This window comes from Pan troglodytes, chromosome 9, assembly GCF_028858775.2.
Source record: "Pan troglodytes isolate AG18354 chromosome 9, NHGRI_mPanTro3-v2.0_pri, whole genome shotgun sequence".
NCBI classification, from domain to species: Eukaryota; Metazoa; Chordata; class Mammalia; order Primates; family Hominidae; genus Pan; species Pan troglodytes.
This window is the reverse complement of record NC_072407.2, coordinates 81,487,512-81,507,206: the sequence shown is the minus strand read 5'-3', so window position 1 is coordinate 81,507,206 and position 19,695 is coordinate 81,487,512. Positions and strand designations below refer to the sequence as shown.

The 19,695-nt window shown below is 43.7% G+C and overlaps 1 protein-coding gene across 3 annotated transcripts in view; it reads left to right on the top strand.

The window, feature by feature from the left end:
* TENM4 (teneurin transmembrane protein 4) overlaps nt 1-19,695 on the top strand; it is a 3,006,191-nt gene that overhangs the window by 2,176,945 nt on the left and 809,551 nt on the right. For all 3 annotated transcript variants that reach the window (XM_054661572.2, XM_063784373.1, XM_063784372.1), the window contains one exon: nt 17,424-17,594. The gene's annotated coding sequence lies outside the window, so the exon portion shown is untranslated. The remainder of the gene's footprint in view (nt 1-17,423; nt 17,595-19,695) is intronic.

The window sequence follows — 19,695 nt, the reverse complement described above, 5'->3', positions numbered from 1 at the left end:
TATCCTCCTCATTTTTGAGACTGAAGATTTGTTGATCCCTTAAGAGTGGAGTACTAGAAGAAAAAACAAGTTGGTGTCCCAATCAGCCAGTTTCAAATTTCCAGCTGTGGCATTTTCTAACTGAGTGACCTGGGCAAGCCACACAACCTCTCTGATCCCCAGTCTCTGTATAAGTGAAATAAAGATGTTGTGAGAATTAAAGGATACAGTGATGTGAATTCTCTTCAGTAGAGGGTCCTCGCCATGCAAATGGAGACCCCTCAGTTCTTTTTGTGGAATAAGGAATGATTTTAAGGAATAAGGAATGTATGTCAATCCATACATAACACATTTACAATTCTTTTAATTATTCCAGGACGGGAAATGAGGTTAAAGTCAGCAGGCAGTGTTGGGAAAGCGCCTGGGAGCTGGGTCTGGGCCAACAGACGGTCCTCCTCCAGGAAGTTGTGAAATGTAGAAATGTAGCTTACCTAGAGATTTTGGAGCAAGGGTTAGATTGCTCTCCCCCGCTTGGCTAAGTCATGGTTCCATGGGGAGAGGGCTGGTCCTTGGTGGCTGCCAGAATCTCTTTAAGGTATTTGTGGCATAGCTGGCATTTTTCACATCTCAATTTTATCAAATCCTCACATTAACTTTATGAAATAGTTGTTATTATACCCATTGCACAAATGAGAAAACTGAAACTCAGAAAGGTCAAGTAACTTGCCAAAGATCACAAAAGAATGGAAGTCAGACCTCTTTCTGTCCCTTCTCAGGAAAGATGTTTCTTGATGATTGAGGAAACTTCTAGAAGTAGAGTTTCCCAAAGTGGCATTAAAGCATGGCTTTACATGATTGAGGCCAATTGTTAAGCAAGCAAAACATGTTCTGCCAAATGGATATAGTCCTGTTTTGGGGCACCAGGGTACAGCCCTAAAGGCCAAGCTGAATTGAACTCACTGGACTGGATTATTTCCTGGAACCCAAAGCATTAATCTTCATATTCCTAGTGGCCATCTAAGTACCTAGCACAGCACTTCTCTAAGCCTCAGTTTCTTCACCTGTTGAAGGGAGACAATACCTGTGCCTACCTTATACTGTTGTTAGAAGACTAAATGAGTTTCTATATGTGTATTAGTCAGCCTGGACTACCATAACAAAATACCATAGACTGGATGGCTTAAACAATAGACGTTTATATCTCACAGTTCTGAAAGCTGGAAGATCAAGATCGAGGTGCTTGCAGATTCAATTACTGGTGAGGGTCCTCTTCCTGGCTTGCAGAAGGCCACCTTCTTACTGTGCCTCACATGGCGGAGGGGAAGCCCTCTTTCTTTCTTCTTCTTCTTATAAAGCCACTAATTTCATCATCAATGCCTACCCTCATGACCTCATCTAACCCTAATTATCTCCCAGGGGACCCATCTCCAACTGTCATCACATTAGGGATTAGGGCTTCAACATATAAATTTTACAGGGACACAATTCAGTCTATCGCAGTATATAAAACTCTTAGAACAGTGCCTGCCATACGGTATGTGTTGGCTGTTACTATTATTATGTATTATCATCGACTGCAAAATCCACATTCTTTTCACTATCCTATCCTGCCTCCTATATTGGAGTGATTATTTAATATAAAACCCAATGCAAATATAAAGAAAGGAAGGAAAAGAAAGAAGGAGGGAGGGAAAAAAAGAAAGCAATCTGACTACACAGTGGAGGATGAGATTATAGTCAGGGTGCCCATGTAGGTGTCTATAGCTATAAGACAATCCAAACAGACATTATGTGAGAGGATAGAGTAGGGGAGCACATAGCATTAAAATTCACTTGTTCCTCCCACCTCCTCTGAGGAGAGATGTGGCTTCATCCTGACACGCAGGAGTAAGGGGAGCACCACCCTGAGAACAGGCAGACCTAGTTTCTAGACCTTGCCAATGACTTTGTATACAGCCTTGGGAAAAGCACGTATCCTTCCTGAGCTCTGTTTCCTCGCTCACTTAAAGAAAGGATTGGGGTGATTATTTTGGAAGTTCCCTCCAAGTCCTGTGACAGGAGGGAACAGGGTGTAGTGGCAAGGCTGCAGACTTTGCCACCAGGCAGACCTGGATTTCAGTACTGGCTGTGGCTCTTACCAGCCGTGTGACCTTGATCTAGTCATAACCTCTTCAGGCCTTGTTAATTTCAATAATTTGACTCAGCACCTCAAATAGTTTCCTCTTGTTCCTCACTCACTGAGATTCCCTGACTTCTCCAACCAAAGGCACATCCACTGTGCCTCAGAGAGAGAGAGACTTTGCCCCTGGAGAAGAGAGTGAGCCCACTTTTATTTTCCTTCAAGTATTTAGGCCCTTTCATCTTCAGCTTATTTGAAAAAGCCACGAGGACAGCTTTCAGGCAAGTTCCCAGACACTGCTGTTTTGAAAGCTCATGAATGACGAGCGCATTCCCAAAGTCACCAGGATCCAGCCAGGAAATTTCATTTCCCTACATGACTAAGCCCCTCCCAGTTAGCTTGCAGATGCTCACACCTTTGATGGCCCTTTAGACAAAGTGAAAGCAAAGGCAGTAAGATCAAAGACCAAAGACTGGAGGGGAACTGTTCTTAAGCTGCAGACGCTATAAGGAAGAAAACCAAGAAAATCCGAATTACTTCTGGGGATGCTGAGGGAACACACGGGGGAGGAAGTTTGGATACCTGTAAGAACTTGGGGATAAGGAAGGCTCCGTTCTGAGACTCAAAATGCACAATCATCATCATTACATTGTCTGAGCAGGATGTCTGGGGTGTGATCCAAAAACAACTTTATTCAGTGTGCTCTGTATGGCTAGATCTACCCTGTCCCCTCGGATAAAATCTAAGGCAGGTTCCATCGGGTAGCAAAAAGTCCTCCAGTCACTTTCCCCACCAAAAAAGGCTCAGTTCAGTAATCAGCATAAAGCGCCCCATGTAATTGTTACAGTGTCCAAATCCATTTAAAGTGAAAGCTTCTCCATCCCCTGGCTTGAGCCTGCTCCCTGGTGGCCCTCTGCATTTGAAAGGTGGTGTTCTGGTTGCAGCTGAAGGGAGGAGAGGGAGGGGCAGCACAGTTCTTGCCTGACTGGTACTCTTGCAGGCTCTGAAGGCACATCCCGGCTGGCCAGCCTCTCAGAGGGCACATTCTTGGCTGCTTCTGAGCCCTCAGTGCTAGGAAGGGTCACCCACGATTCTCTTAAGCCAGACAAAGACCCCTCCCCTGGCTGATCATTTAGGACTCTTTTCTCAGTCCCTAGGTGTCATCTTTTGCTTCCTTCTGCTTGTCCCTAGCTCCTCGTGGTGCCCCTCATTGTCAGTACGTGGGACCACCCTGCTCTCTTTCTCAGGTAGCCCATATACCTGGTGCTGAGAAATTCTGAGAAGGCAGGTGGCCCCTTGGTCCAGCACCGTCTCTTTGCTCCTGTCTGCTCAGTAGCCAGCCACAATCTCTTGCCCTTTAGATTTCTCAGATGTGAGTTGAACATCAGAGTAAAGTGTGCCCAAGCACCGCAGAGACATATGGAGTTCTCTGAGTGGGCTCCTGGAAGCCTTGTCCCTAGGCACAATGAGGGAAGGACATCACCTATCTCTGGGGGCGAAGCTGGAGCCCAAAGCTCACTGATGACTCCCTCAAGAATCCCCTCCAAATTTTCCTAGACCACTGCAATTCTTTTAAAGGCAGGGGTCTGTGAACAGTATGTCTGACCAATCAGCCCTATTGGTCTTATACCTTACTTGATAACTGGGAATATTGGACACCCTTTCTCAAAATGTTTTAGCAGAAACAAAGACATGAAGAGTCCTTTGTTAACCTCTGTTACAAAACAACCCAAAACTGAGCAGAGCAGAGTCAAAAATGGCTCATTCAGCAAAATTTTAACATAATCTCACAAGAAGTATTTCATTTTCTAAAGAAAGAAGGTGTATATAAACCACAGTGTTAAAAATAGTCAGTGTTGGATGGTGCATCAACGGGCACTTGTTATATTATTCACTGTAGTTTTGAAGTTTCTTGAAAGAAAAGAAAGTCCATATCAAATAAAAAAAAAAACAGAAAAAAGGTGTTAGTTCATTCATTCTTTTTTTATTATTATTTTATTTTTTGAGACAGAGTCTCGCTGTGTTGCCCAGGCTGGAGTGCAGTGGCCGATCTCGGCTCACTGCAACCTCTGCCTCCCAGGTTCAAGAGATTCTCCTGCCTCAGCCTCCCAAGTACCTGGGACTACAGGCATTCGCCACCGCACCCGGCTAATTTTTGTATTTTTCATAGAGACAGGGTTTCACCACATTGGCCAGGCTGGTCTCGAACTCCTGACCTCAGGTAATCTGCCCACCCCAGCCTCCCAAAATGCTAGGTTTACAGGCATGAGCCACAGCACCCGGCCTCATTTATTTCTTTATGCAACAAACATTTACTGAGCACCTACTGTAAACACTGTGTTGGGTACTAGGGATCCAATGACTAAATGTCCTGGGATTCTGCCCTCCGGGAACACAAGGGTAGAAGCACTTGGGAGCTTTTACATGGAACATATTTTTAATACCATGGCCTCTCAGTATGCATGCATTTAACTTAAGCAGTGTGGTAGGCAGAAAAGGGCCCCCAAAGATGTCTATGTCCTAATACCCATACCTGTGAATATGTTGCCTTTTATGGCAAAAGCAACTTTGCAAGTGTGATTCAATCGAGGCGGGGACCCAGAGCCACAGAATATAGGCAACTCCTGCAAGCTGGTAAACACAAGGAAATGGACCCTCCCCTGGCACAGCCCTGCCAACACCTTGTTTAGCCCGATGAGACCTCTTTTAGACTTTTGATCTCCAAAACTGTAAGATAATAAATTGCTATTGTTTGAAGCCATTAAATTGGTGATAATTTGTTATGGCAGCAATACAAAACTAATATAAGTAATTTTAACTAAAATCATTCAATAAAGGAAAGGAGGAGGAAAAAATGGAGAAAGTGAAAAAGAAAAATGATACGTAATATAAAGATTTGAAGTAGGGCAGCAATTCTGCCTATCTTTCTGCCAACGAGAGGTGCCCCAGAGCAGGCCTGAAGTGGGGTACATGATGCTTTTTCTCTATTTGGTCTCAATTTTTTAATGTAAACGTCTTGCCACACTATATAGCTTTAGGGAAGTCTTGAGGGCAACGATGCTCTATGCAATTTTATACATATTTCCTGATTTTTTAATGTAAGCCCTAAACAGATGACATTATTCTATTGGAATTGAGAGGCAGTTGACTCCAGTGATTAAGGGTTTGAGCTGTGGAATCACACAGACCTGAATTGAGTAGCTCGTCGGACCTTTACTAGCTATGTGACCTTAGACAAGCTACTGCACCTCCCCTGGCCTCAGTTTCCTGATCTGTAAAATGCAGAAATAATGGCACCTTCCTCCTTCTTTGTGGTAAGGGTTAAGTTAGATAATGTATATAGAGTGTCTCGCACACAGTAAGTTTCCAATAAATGATTGTAGTTAATACAATTCAAATTATTATCAGGAATATCCCTGTTGTTGGGACAGAATTGCTCTCCAGTGGCTAATTTGATAATTTGCCTCCTAGATACTTTGCCTGCCTCTACTATCCCTTGCACAAGCCCATTATTAATAGGCTTCCCATTCTTATTTGTTCAGTAGACGAAGTCTTAACAAAAAATTGGGTCCTGTGGGGAAAACAGTGAAAAGTAGATCCTTCATAGTGAAAAAGATACCAAGGATGTCATTATTTACAAATATGATTCAACTAACGTATAGAAAGAGGAACTCATGTACCCAAAGACAGCACCACAGGAAGGCAGACAAAGGACTAGAATCTGGGCCTCCCAGCTCCCTTCTCACTTCCTTTCCAGCATGTCACCCACATATAGACAATGTCTAATTACAAGACTGCTTCAAAATTATAAAATCAGACTATTGAAATCTCATTAGAGACCTCGACAGAGACCCTGTTTTAAACTGGGGTAAGTGTGTGTATTCCTTGTGCTGTCCCTTGGTGATTTGTATATATCCACTTATCTAAATCTGACTCCTAAAATGAAATATGCAAATATCAGATGTCAAATACCAAAAAGATTGAGTCTTTTCCACTTATCCAACCTTCCAGGACCCTTTGTTGCCATTATTTTTTTCCCCTGCAGAAATGTACTATAAGAACAAACAGACAAAACAAACAAAATTAGCTTTTCTAAGGTGGACACAAGGTTAAGTTAAAGAGGCAGCCCCTTTTAACCAGTGATCAGGAGAGCTTCCGTCTTGAAAGTAGTCCCTTCTGTCCTCCACCCCCAGGTTGTCCACAAAACAACATTGGTTCTGGACTTCTCAATGGGGAAAAGTCTTTAGCTTTTTCAGTTGAAATTTGGAAATAATCCTGAGTCTTTTGGGGACGAATCTGATGAACATACTGAGTGGCCAAGTGGGAGACACTGAATTCTCCTTGAGTTCCTCCAGATTCTGCCCGCTCTGGAGGCTCTTCTGAGACTCAGAAATGATCACCCTGGAAGCTTGTCCCAAAGGAAAACTCCCAGCGTTTTGAGCAATGGTAAAAGCTTGGGAATTTGATTTTTTGCTTAGGGGAGAATTTCAAAAATAATATCCACGTTTGCTGAACACAGTACACCTAGGGGAGTCTGCCAGGCATCTCCTGTAAATGTATAATCCTCATAGCTATCCTTTCATGCAGATGTCATTATTGTTATTACTCGTGTTTTGCAGATGGGGAAACTAAAGTTAAGAGAGTTTCAATCATTTGTTCAAGGTCATACAGACAGGAAAAGGGGAAGTCAAGATTTGGAATTGTATCTCATGGGGTCCAAAGTTCATGCTCTTAACCCTACACTGTTCTGCATGGGAAGCTCCTACAAACCCTAACCACCAGAACACACTGACGTAGAAAGAGAAGGAAGAAAACTTCTTGAAACTTTATGATCATGTTTTGGTGTCTCCAGTTCACTCATTCAACAAATAAACTTAAGTACCTACTTTGCATGGAACTCATGATTAATGTGAAGTATTGAGCAGCAAGCAAAACAAACCCAGTCTCTGCCCTCCTGAAACTGAGAGTCTAGTCAAAGAGATGGACATTAGCACTGGAGCTTTTTAAGGAGAAGAGCAACATGATCACCAATTCTCATTTGGGAAAGAGCTCTCTGGCTACAGTGTGAAGTAGACATGATCCATGGAGCACCAGGTTCAAAGGAGTTTTTTTAAAAAACAAGAATTTATATCTAAGAAAGTCAATTTCTCCCTTCCTCCTCTGGGCTGCCCCACTTTTTGTTCTTCTTGTTTTTACATCAAACCAAGTTGTTTTCCTTTGATTTCCAGGTCTGTTTTCACTTCTTGACTGTGAGCACTTTCAGTTTAGAGTTTGTCTGCTTTTGTATCCCCAGCATCAAGCATATTGCCTGGCACACAGTTGTTTCTTATGCATACTACCTGACATACAGTTGTTGCCTGGCACATAGTTATTACATATATGTATTGCTGGCTCATAGTTATTACATATGTATATTGCCTGGCACATAGTTGTTACATATACATATTGCCTGGCCCATAGTTATTACATATATGTATTACCTGGCACATAGTTTTTCCCTGGCACATAATTATTACATATACGTATTGTCTAGCACATAGTTATTACATATAAATATTGCCTGGCACCTAGTCAATACGTACACCACACCTATTGCCTGGCACATAGTCATTACATATACCACACCTACTGCCTGGCACATAGTTATTGCCAGGCCAATGACTATGTTAAACGAGTGACTTCTTACTGCCCATAAAGTTGAATTATATGTGTTGCTATTTAATAGATAAAAAATATATAGTTTATAAAAGGCTTTACCTGGGGTGTGTGTGTGTGTGTGTGTGTGTGTGTATCTTTAGTTAATCGTCTACCAACAATCCAGAGCACAATCACTTTTAGCCTCCAGGCCTTACTGGACGTTCCTTTTGTTTGCTGTATGGTTGCTAATGTCAATCACATAAAAAGGCTTGTTAGCTACCAGTGGTGTAGGAGATGAGTCTCTGTTGATCATGCTAGTGGTCATTCCATGATTGAGCATTTAATTAGTAACAGTTGATTTCTCTTTAGTTGATTAAGAAGGATATCATTTAAATTTAGTAAAGTGGAAAATTGTGTTTGTGTTTATTGTTTTACTTTCAAAGCTGATTCTCAGGATTTCTTCCCTTTTTTTTTTTTTAAGAAAAGCCCTTTAATGTGCCAAAAATCATAAATAAATATAACCTAATCAAAAATCATGGTGAGAATTGAAATGTCAACATAGACACAAGCTTCTCATTTGCTTATTGTTGATCTTAATTAAATACAACATATGTTCACATTTTTAAATTTCATATATATTTTAATCTATTCTTTTCTCAGTTTACAATTTTAGTTTTTATGTTGGGAACTTCTTATCTTATATTCATCACATTTTAAGGATCTTAGTCCCAGATCTTTGTGATCTCAGTTTTCTTCTACCCATTAGTCTAATCTCCTGTGCCTTCCTCCATTTATTCATTCATCCATCCATCCATCCACCCATCCATTCACTCAGTCAGTCAGTCAATGAACACTTCCAGAGTTCTTCTTCTTTCCCAGGTGCTAAACCTGAACTGAGAAAGGCACAGTCATTTGTAGGGAGCTCGTACTCTGCCAAACAGAGCAGACCAGGCCTGCTCGTGTTTTAGTATCAAAATACAGAACACTGTTTCAATGAGAACATTCACACTGGAAAGCCTCGACACATGCCTGCCTGGGTGATTCAAAGTGCTAATGACATTAGGATGACATTGTACTTTCCCCTTTCTGATGGTATTGCCAAAAACTGCTAGAAAAGTTCTAATTCCAGCCTACTTCCTTGGAATGCTGAGAGGATGAAAACACATAATGAATTTGAGATGTTTTAAAGCCTGTAAAGTTCTGTTCCAGAAAGAGTAATTTCAGCAGCAACACTTGTGAGACTAAACTTTAGAGTTCATTCAGAGTTAGAGGCTCTTCTACCTCATAGAGTTGGCTGGGATGGAAAATGTCACCCCCACTTTACAGATGCAAAAAAGAGGATGACTGAGGGAATCTCCCATAATGCACATTTATCCATTGCTATAATTGATGATAATTTCGCGTGTCCCCATTTCCGTGACTTAATCACATGGAGTATTTTAAAGCAGTTCAATGTCTGGTGCATAATAGATGGGCAATGAATGTTCCTTGAAACTGACTTCCACTAGCAGTTTTGAATATCACTCTACAATCCCCACCCTCCCTCCAAGTGATGGGTGTCTTTCTGGAAAGACCATGGAAGAAAGGATTAAAGAAAGAGAGATGTTTGGCCTCCTCCCAAAACCTGTGATTGTCTGCCATTTACATTGGTATGTCACCATCAGTAGTGACGTGTGTGTAATTTTTACTTATACTAGCTTATAACACCATCTGCTTGATGTTGCTAACGATTTACTCTTCAAATTAGAGTAGATTCTTGACTACTATGATAAATGTCACTCTTGCTCTTGAGTGTTCAAAGGGTTTTTTTGTTTTGTTTTGTTTTGTTTTGTTTTGGAGGAAGGCAAAGGGTAAACGGATAGCCAGGCAACAACAGGCTGAATCTCTTTATTTCCCCCACTTAGCCTTATCTTCAGGTCTTGGTTTCTGGTTTTGGAGCTGGCAGAAAGAGGATCTCAACATCAAAAGGCAGTGATGTTCTACGCCAAGAGATTCTGGCATGAAACCTCATGGGCTACACTGTCCCCACTCACCCGCTCACCCTGGGTTAGTGGAATGAAGGAAGAGGCCTGAGCACTGCAGAGTAGAGCTGGGGGAAGACTGTCTGTGGAGGAGAATCCTGAGGAATGGAGAGCTCCCAGTCCAGTGCGTGTTGGCCAAAGAGGGGCTACCTCAGGATAAGAGATAGGCAAGTAGGTGAATGAGCCTGTGGAAACCTCAGCCCCAAGCAGCAATATCACAGTTCCCAGTGAGCTGTCCACACATGGCTGAGAGCTCAAGAAGCAGCCTCTAGCTACTCCCTAGCTAGGGAATTCAGGGATCTAGAATGCTGAAGGGGATACTGAGTCAGATCAATAAAAAGAAGATTGCCTAGAATCTAGGCAATCTATATCTTTGGCAACAGAAGCAGCTGTAGACTCTTCTACTGGTGGAGAGAAGTCTCCTTTAGCCCCCTGGCCTGGAGAGCTGACAGCAGGGTCCAGACTCCCTCTGGAACCTTCTGACCATCTCCATCTGGACTGACGCCCTCCATGCCTAAAGCATACCTGCCTACCTGGCCTTGGCTTCTCCTCTCTCCTGTATTAAATCCCATATTGGGCGGGCACAGTGGCTCTCGCCTGTAATCCCAGCACTTTGGGAGACTGAGGTGGGCAGATTGCTTGAGCTCAGGAGTTTGAGACCAGCCCTGGGCAACATGGTGAAACCCCATCTCTACCAAAAATACAAAAAAAAAAAATTAGCCAGGTGCAGTGGCACATGTCTGTGGTCCCAGCTACTGAGGTGGGAGGATTTCTTGAGCCCGGGAGATAGAGGTTGCAGTGAACCGAGATCGTACTACTGCACTCCAGCCTGGGCAACAGAGTGAGACTGTCTCAAAATCAATCAATCAATCAATCAGTCAATTCCGTATTACCAGTTTCACATCATTTGCTTTTTCATGGTTTACTTCCTTGTTTGCGGGGGAAGACATTCTCCAAAAGCTTTCTGAAACAAGGTATATGAGAGGTAAAAATTTTTGAAGCCTTGAATATCTCAAAATGTTTTTATCCCACCTCACGCATAGAATTCTGAGTTGGAAGTCATTTCTTCAGAATTTTTAAAGTATTACTCCTCTGTCTCAGTTTCTAGTGTTACCACTGAGCAACTGGAAGACTTTCAGATTCCTCAGCTCTTGTCTGAGCTTACTCCTCTCTGGAAACTTCTAAACTCTTTTCTTTGTCCCCAGAGTTGTGAAATCTCACAATGATGTGTCTTGGGTGGGTGTATTTTTATCCACTATTCTAGGCACTCAGTGGGCCCTTACATCTTGGAACTCATACCATTCAATTCTGGAAACATTTTTTAATTATTTTATTAATGATTTCTTTACTCATTTTCTGTTTTCCTTTCCGGAACTCCTATTATTTAGATATAGAATCTCCTACATCAGTCTTCTCACTTACTTATCTTTTCTCTCATACTTTTCACTTCCTTGGTTTTGTTTTGTATTTTGGTTTAATAAGAGATCTCAACCTCAACTTCCAATCCTTCTAATGGGTATAATTTCCCTGAAAGTTTTTCTTTTCACTGTCCTACTCCCTACATGGATTCCATCTTCCCCAAGTCTCCTTTCTCTGTTTTGGTCTCTGTCTTCCATGCTAGTGGCTCTCTTCAGATATCTGCCCATATTTAAGAACTGGGGATGAGAAGCTGGTTGAGCTTGTAGGTGGGGCTTATCACAGTGAATGTCACTGCAGAAGAGCCAACCAAGCCAGTGCTGGGAACACCCAATGTCAGTCCCTTTGGGTCTTCTTGGAATGAGTCAGATAAACTAGACTTTCAGAGAAGATCTTTACAATACCCTGTGTGGTAGGAAGAATAATGGTCCCCAAAAAGGTCCATGTCCTAATCCTTAGAACCTGTGAATATGTTACTTAACATGTCAAAGGGGGCTTTGCGGATGTCATTAAGTTAAGGCTCTTGAGATGGGGATATTATTCTGGATTATCCAGTGGGCTGGATCATCCACTGTAATCACAAAGGCTTTTACAAGAAGGAAGAAAGAGTGGCCGGGCAGGGTGGCTCACGCCTGTAATCCCAGCACTTTGGGAGGCCGAGGCAGGCGGATCATGAGATCAGGAGATCAAGACCATCCTGGCTAACATGGTGAAACCCCATCTCTACTAAAAATACAAAAAAAAAAAAAAAAAAAAATTAGCCAGGCGTGGTAGCGGGCACCTGTAGTCCCAGCTACTCAGGAGGCTGAGGCAGGAGAATGGTGTGAACCTGAGAGGTGGAGCTTGCAGTGAGCCGAGATTGTGCCACTGTGCTCCAGCCTGGGCGACATAGCAAGACTCTGTCTCAAAAAAAAAAAAAAAAAAAAAAGAAGGAAGAAAGAGGCTCCAAGTGAAAGATGTGATTACAGAAGCAGAGATTGAAATGATGAAGGGTCATGAGCCAAGGAATGTGGGCATCCTCCAGAAGCAGGAAAAGGCAAGGAAACAGGTTCTCCCTCAGGGCCTCCAGAAGAGACAGCTCTACCAACACCTTGACTTTAGTCATTAAAACTGATTTTGGACTTGTAACCTCCAGAACTGTAAGATAATAAAGAGAAGTCACTAAGCTTGTGGACGTTACAACAGCAGTAGAAACCTCATAGAGCCTGTGGCTGGGAGCTGGCAGTGGGATGGTCTTGGCTTTCTACATGCAGATATATACACACATCCTTTGTTCAGTGGGGTGCTGTATTAGTCCATTCTTGCACTACTATAAATAAATACCTGAGACTGGGTAATTTATAAAGAAAAGAGGGTTAATTGGTTCATGGTTCTTCAGACTGTACAGGACGCATAATGCTGGCATCTGCTACGCTTCTGGGGAGGCCTCAGGAAACCTACAATTAAGGCAGAATATAAAGGGAAAGCAGGCTTGTCTTATCTGGCCAGAGCAGGAGCTACACACTTTTAAACAACCATATCTCATGATAACTTACTCACCCACTATCATGAGAACAGCACAGAGGGGACAGTGCTATTCACGTCCATTCATAAACCATTCATAAGAACTCCACCCCCTTGATCCAATCACCTCCCACCAGGCTCCACCTCTAATACTGGGGATTACAATTCAACATAAGATTTGGGTGGGGACACAGATCCTAATTATATCAGGTGCCTTGCCTCAACTGTACCTGGTGTCCTTCAGCCCAGAGAAATTCTATTGCTCACTGATATGGTTTGGCTGTGTCCCCACCCAAACCTGACCTTGAATTATAATAATCCCTATGTGTTAAGGGTGGAGCCAGGTGGTTATAATTGAATCATGGGGGTGGTTTCCCCCATACTGTTCTCATAGTTGTGAATTAGTTTCACAAGATCTGATGGTTTTATAAATGGGAGTTCTTCTGCACAAGTTCTTTTTGCATGTCACCATGTAAGATGTGACTTTCCTCCTCATTTGCTTTCTGCCATGATTGTGGGGCCTCCCCAGCCATACTGAACTGTGAGTCAATTAAACCTCTTTCCTTTACAAATTACCCAGTCTCGCTGGGCGCAGTGGCTCACACCTGTAATCCCAGCACTTTGGGAGGCCAAGACGGGCGGATCACGAGGTCAGGAGATCAAGACCATCCTGGCTAACATGGTGAAACCCCGTCTCTACTAAAAATACAAAAAAATTAGCCAGGCATAGTGGTGGGCGCCTGTAGTCCCAGCTACTCGGGAGGCTGAGGCAGGAGAATGTTGTGAACCTGGGAGGCAGAGGTTGCAATGAGCCAAGATCGCACCACTGCACCCCAGCCTGGGCGACTGAGTGAGACTCCATCTCAAAATAAATAAATAAATAAATAACCCAGTCTCAAGTATGTCTTTATTATCAGTGTGAGAACAGACTAATATACTCACCCTCTCCAGACAATAAATCTCCAGCTTTCCCCAGGGGGGGAAGGACCAATCTCCCAGAAATGTGAAGCAAGGGAGGGTTCTAGAGATCTGACTGCTCTCCTCCCCTCAGTTCCAGATATACCTGAAGCTGCTAATTCCTGAGCCATTTGCAGGCTTGGCAGTAGAAATTAGGATGATTATTGGCTTTCCCCACCACTGACTCAGAATTGGGCTTTCTACAGTCTACTGTCACCTGCTCAAATGCTGCTATTATCTTCTCTCCCATTCTCCCTGGCTTCATCAGATTGTGTCTTAGAAGTCTCCATACTTCCTTCCACCTGATTCTGGGTCCCAGGGGATCTTCTGGGGTAGTTTATGCTCACACCTCCTCCACCTGTCTCTCTCACAATGCCACACTGCCTCTCCGCTTACTTGGGAATGTCTCTTCTGAACAGGGTCACCCCACCTACAGCCCTTCCCCTTTATTTAGGCCACACTTGCTCAGAGCCAATGCAGCAGTATGCCCCAAAATGGTTGTAGTCATTGTTAAAATACTGAAGTGCCTCCCTGTTGAGTATGAAAAGCCACTGTTTCTAATCCCCCCAAGTTCCTCTGGCCACCACAGATGCTCCCTGGCTGGATTAGTTTGCTAGGGCTGCCATAACAAAATGCCATAGACTGAGTGGCTCAAACAACAGAAATGTATTTTCTCACTTCTGGAGGCCAGCAGTCCAAGATCAAGGTACAAGATGGGTTGGTTTTGGCTGAGGCTTCTCTCCTTGGCTAGAAGATGACTGACCTCTTGCTGCCTCTTTGCACGGTCCTGCCTCTGCGCACGCCCACCCCTGGTGTCCCACTGTGTGTCCTAATCTCCTCTTATAAGGCCACCAGTAAGATTGGATTAGAGCCCATTCTGAGGGCCTCATTTTACCTTAATTGCCCCTTTCAAGGCTCTATTTCTAAATACAGTCACATTCTGAGATACTGGAGGTTACGGATTCAACACATGAATTTGGAGGGGTCACAGTTCAGCCTGTAACACTGGCCTTCTGTGATTCAGGCCTAGGATTCTCATTGCCCCATGTCCCCACCATACTTGTACTCACATATCTGGAATAGCAGCTCTGAACCTGTCACATTCTTAATTTCTCACTGCAAGCCTGGGCTATGAAGCCAGTCCTGCCAAGACAGCCATAGCCCCAGGCCCCCTGCCTTGAAGCATAATGGGAAACCATGAAGCTGTTTGTGTTTCATGTCATATTTTTATGTCCCAACTGCTAAAAATATTTTAAAATAAAATGAAAACAATATATACTGTACACATATACTGTATATGACTCTAAAATAAAAATTCTCATTTGTTCCCTTGAAGATTTGGCCTACTTCTGTTTACATTTTAGGATTCAGTTAGTAAAGACAGTAAAAAAATCTTTGGACAATGACCGTTCATAGCCTATTCACATAAGCTTTTAGAAAAGACTACAGAGTGTGGAAAACCTTCATGAGGAAGCGTGTTATCGCGGATCAAAGCAGAGATTTTGGAATCAGATAGGCCTGCATTTAAATTCTGCTTCTGCTTCTTATTAATTATGTGACCTTGAGCAAACTGCTGAACCTTTTAGTTTCCTCATTTATAATAATACCGGGCTCATGTGGCCACTGTAAGAAACAAGTGAGATAATGTACACCCAGCATCCACACAAGGTCTGGACAATAGAGTGGGTGGCTCGAGAAATGGAGGCTCCCTTCCCTTTCCCCCTGGAACCGCAGGACTTCAGAGAGGTGTACACTCCCACCAGTCAGACCCCCTCCTTTCATCCCATCCCCAAAGTGGCACCTGGGCCCTGATCTCCTTCTGTTCTTGATAAAATCCTTCATCCACTTTCACCCAATGAAGAGGGTTTGTGCAAATCCTATGTTAATAGATTCCTTTGACCAATTCCTTTGACCAATTCACTTGGCAGGTTTTACATTTGAAAGACTGACAGCTTCCCTCAGCCTTTCTCAGGGGGCCCTGCGGAGGGTCTGGAAACCTCTCAGAGATTAACTTCTGCTTCCTCAGCCCCTCCAACTAGCTCCCTGTGAGCCGAGGGAGATTCACCCCTGGGCTTCACCCCTTCTTCCTTACCCCACCCCCAGAGTAGGTAAAGGCAGACTTGCTGACAAAGTTTAGAAAATAAATGTAGAGGAGGAGGAGGAAAAAAGTGGACATTACAGAGACCCACGCCACCTTTGTTAATCTCATGTCGGTGACCTCACTTAGTCTTCCCAACCCCCCAGTGTGGCCTACATCATTGGAGGAGACTGAGATTCAGAAAGGTTAATTAACCAGCGCCAAGTGGCAGAACGAGCTTTGAGGCCATGTCAGTGAGACTGAAGCCAAGCCCAGTGTTCTTTCCAGTGTTCCCAGCTGCAGCCTGGGACCTCAGCTCTCCCTACAATCTCCCACCTGACATTCCTCTGCCCCTCTCTTAGGGCATCCATCATGTTCTTTCATTAGATTCCTTGAGGACAGACAGGTCTTCTGTCTTTGACTTGTTCAGGACAGGAGGGGTGCCTGATTCTTTATTTTCTTTCCCCCACAGTGCCAAGCACGTTGTAGGCACTTAGGATGTGTGTGTAACATGAACCGATGAAGAGTTAAATAAATGAGTGCATAAATAAATGAACATATAAGCTAACAGACAACATATCTATGAATAAACGAAGTTAGAAGTGGTTGACTGGATATGGGGATAAATGGATGGATGGATGGATGAAGGAACAAGCACTTGTAAGAAAAAGTAAATAAGTTTTTCTCACATAGGCAAAAATGAGTGCATGCACGTTAATCAAATGCATGGATTGCATGGGTGTAGTAATAGGCAAATGAATGAATATGTCAATGAATAATAATATAAATGAACATGTAAATTAATGAGTCAATAAATACATATATGAATGAATAATATTAAGTGGGCAAATGAACACATGAGAGTGAATGGATAAATTAATAGGTAAATACACTCATGCAAGGAGGAATGAATGAATAAACACATGAATGGACTGATGAATGCACACATGCAGCAATGAAGGAATAGCTGAGTGAATGAGCCAACAAATGGGTGAATGAAAGCCCTCTCTATTTTCCCAGATGACACCACCCACTAAGCACAGGATTCAGAGGGCCGACTGAGATTCCAGGAGACAGTATTCAAGTTGGTGCTAGAGGTCTGGGGTGGGATTAAAGATTAGGGCCCAACTGTGCATAGACTGCATGTGCTGGAGTTCCCTGTAGTATCTGCCACATCTCCTAAGAACCAGACATGGAGGTGGTTGTCAGGAGCCCACTGGCTCCAGCAAGTGAGAATTATGGGTCATTCCTCCAGGGAGCCTCCAGGCACAGGGAGTCCTACTCTACCCAGTGTTCCCTTTGTCCTACTCTCTACATTCCCACCCAGCGCCCCACTCCACAACAAGGCCAGAGCACAAGCAGGCAACCACAGACAAGGAAATTAATTCTTAGCATCTAAGAACAGCCTCCTTTAATGAAGAGGCTGCTGCAATATCTTTGCAACAAGCAGCAACCCACATGTTTGATTACAACAGGTTGAGCCATTCCATGCTCCCCAGTGCCAGGGCTCAGGGAAAGAGGGAGGAAAAACAACAAAACCTAAGCACTAAGCAAGAACACACACTTTCTGACACAACCAGCCTGTGGTCCTGGCTCTGTCCAAGTTGAAAGAGCTATAGCATTTCTTGCCGAAGAGCTCAGCCTCTTAACTCTTCTTCCTGCCCATTGCTGAGCAATGCTTTTCTTTGCTTCTTTTTTTCTTTTTCCACTTCAGAATCAGCCACGATGGGTTTTGAATGACTGACACCTTCTCCCTTCTCAGCCCTGGGAGCCGATTTGGTCAGGATTGTGGCAAACCGGTATTTCAGGTCCCCTTGGCAACCCCCAGTGCAATGTCTCCTGAGGATTGAGCTTCTAAGGGACTGCGAGGAGACAAGACTTCTGGGTGAGCATCCACACCTTCCTCTTTGTTTCTTTGCTGCCCCATTCAGCATAGGTCACTGTTTCAAAGAGAGGAGAGGTTGGTTGGGAGGAAAGGCTGTCCTGGAAGTTAGGAATGGCACATAAAAATGAACACACTATGCTGTGTTCCTGCTGCTAGGGGGAGAGGGAGCAACATGAAGATTCCTAGGAATGACAACTTACCATTTTCAATTTTCACCCTTGTCATTGCTTGTCTTATGATGCAACCTTAGAGTAACACTTGCCACTGGACGTTGGGGTGCCTTTTTGGCCTGAGACGTTTGTCAGCCATTGAATTAATCATCCCAGCTTTCCACTTGCACCAGAAGGATTTGTCCCTGCTCGCAGCTGGGGATGAGCTGGAGGGGAGGGGACCTGTGCAGCCTATGCGCTATCTCAGAATTGCGGAGACAGTGCTGTGTTTAGTGTAGCATGTTTCATCTCCACCCCTGGTTTCCTTTTTCCATGAAGAATTGCTTAAAAATTATGTATTTTTTTTGCAAAAAGGGCTTTGAACACAGCACCAGGAAGGTCTACATAGCTATCCACCCTTATTCCCGAGTTCAACTTTGGGATTTGTTTGGGGAAGGGGGTACAGAGGGATAAAGGCGTCAAGAGAAAGACATTGGTCTTGGTAACTAACTCCAAACCACAGCCACTGACAAAAACAGTGATGTGCAAATTACTGATTTTTATTGGACACTTTGGGGAATATGGTTGTTTGTCAGGAAATGAAAGAGAATGTTTGTGCTTATAAAATTATATGGAAAATCAATGTGGTGTTAAGTATATTTTTCAGTTATTTGAGTCAAGGACTGCTCTCTAGCCAATTCTAGCAAGCACTAAAGGAGACAGACTTCCTGAAGCCCAGCCAAGGGGCCGAACAGAAAGGCCAAGCTGTGGTTCATTGCTGTTCTCTGTCACTTGGGGAAATGCCTGGGGTGGGTGTGAAGGGACTTCTGGAGCCATGCAAAGTTGCAAATGTGGATGTTAGACCTTCATTATTAACAGCAATGCTCAGGACTGTGCTAAACAGAGCACTCTGAAGTCTAGACCTATTTCTGGTTTTCCTTTTCTTGTGCTCCAACGCAGGGATTCTAAGTACTGAGCCCCTGTCACAGGTGGGGTGATCCCTGCAGGAGCTGGGAATTCATAAAAGCATGCTGCATGGGAGGAGAAATGGGAGAAAATGGAAGCCCCACCTTGGCTCAGTGGTTCAAGAGATGCCTGTCATTAGTAGAAATGGGGTGTTTGGTGCTACTAAATGGACCTGTGGTTCTGTCTATCCCTGGGCCTTGGACAAGGATATGAAAGGAGAGTGTAGAACAGCCAGGGCCTCTGTCCCTTTGGAAAGCACTTGACACTGCACCCTTGCTGGGGGTCTTTGACATGAAGGAATTAGTAAGAGTAAGATGCTGAGCAATCTACACAGAGCTCTTAGAAGATGAAAAATTGACGGTCAAGAAGCTACCAACAAAACTCACCTGTGACTATAAATGTTTACCAATTGATAATGTGATTACTTTTAAGACACTGAATTGGAAGCCTACAGTCTTCACTGCCATTCCTTCACTGTGTAACCCAAGGCAAATCATTGGCTTCTCTGGGCTTTGCATCCCTTTGTCCATGTACTTTCTTTTCACTAGGTCTTGCTCTGTCGCCCAGGCTGGAGTGCAGTGGCACGATCTCGGCTCACTGCAACCTCCCCTTCCTGGATTCGAGCAGTTTCCCTGCCTCAGCCTCCAGAGTAGCTGAGATTACAGAAGCCTGCCACCACGCCTGGCTGATTTTTCTATTTTTAGTAGAGACGGGGTTTCACCATGTTGGCCAGGATGGTCTCGAACTCCTGACCCCAAGTGATCCACCCACTTCAGCCTCCCAAAGTGCTGGGATTACAGGCGTGAGCCACTGTGCCTGGTCTCCATGTACTTTCTTATAAGGAGCTTCTTAAGACCTTATTCCTCTAAATTCTGCGATTTTATGATGAGGGATTCTTATTGACTAGTGGAGATCACAGCTCAGTGGATAAAGATGGGGCCTAGACTGAGAGGGAGGCAAACTTTGTCGCTTACTAGGTTTACGTT